This window comes from Prionailurus viverrinus, chromosome F2, assembly GCF_022837055.1.
Source record: "Prionailurus viverrinus isolate Anna chromosome F2, UM_Priviv_1.0, whole genome shotgun sequence".
NCBI classification, from domain to species: Eukaryota; Metazoa; Chordata; class Mammalia; order Carnivora; family Felidae; genus Prionailurus; species Prionailurus viverrinus.
The window spans coordinates 34,479,274-34,483,270 of record NC_062578.1 but is presented as its reverse complement, the minus strand read 5'-3'; positions in this window follow the sequence as shown (position 1 = coordinate 34,483,270).

Genomic DNA, 3,997 nt, shown 5'->3' with positions numbered 1-3,997 from the left:
TACTTGTTAATTTTTTGTGTCTTAGTGTGGACCTCCTTAAGTTGAGTTTGTGGGGACATCTCTGTGCCTCCTGGATCTGGATATCTTTTTCTTCTTCAGAATAGGAAATAGGCAAGTTTTCAACTATTATTTCTTCAAATAAATTTTATGCACCCTTTATTCTCTCTTCTTCTTCTGGGATCCCTATAATGCAAATGCTATTATGCCTGATGGAGTCACTGAGTTCCCTAAGTCTACTCTTAGTTTGCATAATTTTTTCTCACTTGCTCAACTTCGTTGCTTCCCATCACTGTGTCTTCCAGGTCATTAATTCATTCCTCTGCCTCATCTAGCCTGCTAGTTATTCCTTCAAGTGTATTTTTAATTTCACTTATTGTGTTCTTCATCCCTGATTTGTTCTTTTTTATCTCTTTGTTACAGTCTCATTGATGTGCTCCACTCTTTTCTCAAGTCCTGTGAGTATCATTATGATTGTTACTTTCTCTATCAAGTATATTACTTATATCAGTTTCACTTAGGTCTCTTGTTGTGGTTTTGTCCTGTTCTTTCACTTCGGACATATTCCTCTGTCTCCTCATTTTGTCTAACTTTCTGTGTCTGTTTCTCTGTGTTAGGAAAGTCAACTACATCTCTTGCTCTTGAAGGTAATGGCCTTATGAAAAAGAGGTCCTAAATGTCCTGTAGTGCAGTGTTTCTTGTTCCCCAGGGCCTGACACTTCAGGGTATGTCTCCTATGTGTGTTGCCTAGGCTCTTTTGTTGTATACTGGCCACTTTTTCCTTCAGTCCAGTTGTCTTCAGAGGTTCTCTTTGCCCATTGTGGGCAGTGTTTGGTTCTGGCTGGAGTGGGGCACATATTAACAAGGTTCCCACTGGTCTGCTTGGAAAATGAGGCCTGCTGCCACTGTCACCTGAATCAAGACCCCACAAAATGCATGGGTCAGAGACATGGTGTGGCAGGGTTTGTGTCCATCTTCTGGGGGAGTGGACCAGCAATACAGGGAATGAGGTAAACATGATTGGGATTCAGGGCTTGGTGTAAGCAAGTTCAGTAACAAATATTGGCACTGTGCTGATTCCTGCAGGTGGCTCTGTGTTTATATTAGGGGGTGAGGGAGGGAATTGTGCCTGCTGTCTGTCTCCCTGTGATCTCTGTCTCTTTAGGGCATGCTTTGAGATGAGTAAATAACTCTCCTTCCTGCATGCCCCAGACATATTTTATCTTGCTGCTTCTATGCTGTATCCCTGTGGGCTGCTTTTTGTACTGTTTCTTTAAAAAAAAATTAATGTTTATTTATTTTTGAAGAGACAGGAAACAAGTGGGGGGAGGAGCAGGGGTGGGGGACAGAGGATCCAAAGCGGGTTCTGTGCTGCCAGCAGAGAGCTCAATGCGGGACTCAAATTCATGAACTGCAAGATCATTATCTGGGCTGAAGTCAGATGCTTAACTGACTGAGCCACCCAGGCACCCCTGGGCTGTCCCTTTAAGGGCAGAACCTCCACTTTCTAACACCCTCCAGGTTCTCTCAGAGCTGAGCCCATTGATTTTTTTTTTAATTCCAGGCTTTAAGTCCCTCTGGTTGTAAGAACTCATGAAATTTGGCCCCTCTTGCTTTCAAAGCCAGTGTTACAGGGGTTTGTCTTCCCTGTGCAGGCTCCCTAATGTGATAGTGTTTTCCTTGCCCTCCTCTGTGCCACCAACTCCCTCACAACCATGGATGGCCACAGTCCACTTTGTTCCCAAAACATGCCTACTCCTTCCTACCTTCTTCAACATAGCCTCTTTTCTACCTTTAGCTGTGGAGTTTGTTCTTGCCAGTCTTTGTGTCATTTTCTGAGTTGTTTATGCTAATCTGAGTGCTATCTAGTTGTACCCATGGGACAGGATGAGCTTAGGGTCCTACTCCACCATCTTCCCTGCCTCCTGGACCTTCAGGTCTTCTATATTCTTTTCACTTGTCTCAGCAGAGGATTTATAAATTCCCAGGAAGCGCTCATTCAGGGTTTTTTTCGCATCCAGATCCCCTCAAGATATGAGGGTTTATTCTCCATTTTTCTATACTCAATTTCAAGTCACATTAAGTCTCACTGCTATTGACAAAATCTTCCAAATGTTATTGGTGCAGAACAACCACTCAACCTCATCCTTGATCTCTCCAAGGGCATGCTGTCTCCCTCAAGCTATCTGCATTCGTAACACAGCCCAGTTTCCACTTGCCATGATGTGGGTTAGCATTGACATCCTTCCCTGGAGGACCTCTCTACCCCACCCATACCCTCTCCTATACAGTATGCTCTCCAACAAATGCAAACTAAATCCAGCATTAGCTTAAACCAAACATCATTAAGAACACAAAACAGATGCCCTGCTACTATTTTCTGAACACACACGAGGGCATTTGAATGTCCCCCAATAAAAATTCAAATGTTGAATTACAAACAATAAATACTTTTCAATTTTATGTGCCCCACCATAGGGTGACTTATTTATTATGAAAAGTTAGAAACCAATTATTTTAAAACAAGGTATTTTTCTTAATAATAGGTGAGTGAACAAGAAACAATTATCATACATAAACATACCTCCCGCCCAAAAAAAAAAACCAAGAAGTTGAGCAAATTTCCCCCTGTGCTGAGGTTTCAGATAGGCCCAAAATACTAATAGGCTATTGGAAAGGAATCACCACATTCCAGAGAGCCTATTCATACTCACATAGTCATATTCATATTCACACTCATACTCACTGTTTTTATTTAAAGGCAAGGGATATGATGCAGCAAGAGAAAGAGCCTACCCAGGCAAGCATTGAGAAGTCTGGTTGACATCCTATTAAAAAACTCCCAGCATCCTTAGTCACACAAGGATCTGGCCTACTTTCTGTTTCAGGATTGAACCATCAATATCTATGCAAAGAATCTAGGTTACAAGAGAGCTCAAAACTGTATTTCACAGTCAGGGTCATAAACCCTTCTAGCTGCATAATGAAGGCGGACTAATCAGGCCACTAGAAAACCTTCAGCAAAGACTAACTCCACTGGTGAGTCACCAGAGTTTAGCACTTGAAATACCACTTTGTAGATCCCACCTTTATCTTAGCCAAAAGTCAAAACCCAGACATCCAAGGATCTCCAGAGATAAGGACTGAGTTTTCCCCTACGACTTTTTCTTTCTTCCCCTACCACTACTAACCCACATATCTCTCTTCTCTGGATCCCTGATAGAATCATGTTAATTAGTCATTTGACTAGTCAACAAGTAGTCTATTGACTAACTGGCTAATTGATGGTGCATAGATACATGAAAATTCTTCACCGAGTCTCATGTGGGTCTGATCTATCAATTGCCAAAGATATAGTGCAGAGTGGACTGGTTAAAAGGGATGTATCCTGAAAAGATTCCCAGAGAAAGAAGAAATCAAGGAGTCACTCAGCAGAAATTCTACACTTTATAAACATTACATTGTTATAGAAGTAAAGCAACATCTCTATACAAAGAGATTTTTTTCTATGGGCCCAAGTATTTATTCAAGAAACAATTTCCTCTGGTTCCCTGAAGCCATCTTCAAGTATTATTTTCTCAAGGCTGATTACACAAATTACCTGTTATATTACTTTCATCTGTGGTCCTCAAAACTTTGCACAATCTGTAAGCTGTTGACTAGTCTTGAAAAATGCCCAGCTCTGCTTTAAATTGTTAGACTATATCAACTTGCTTTTGCTAACTAAAACTAAGTGACCTAAAATAATAATCATGTAGGTTGCCAATTTGGGCTGGGTTCAACCAGTGGATTCTTCTGGTCTTAGCTGGGCTAGTCCATGCTCTATAGTCATCTGCTGAATTGGCTGGAGGCTGCTATTCTAGAAGTCTCAGACGCTGGCTTTTGTCATCCATGTAGTCTCCTATCCTCCAAAAGTCCAGTCTGGACTTGGAAGCTGCACAGAGTTCCAAGAGAAAGAAGGCAGAAGTGAGCACAGTTCTTGAGGTCTAGGCTTAGAATT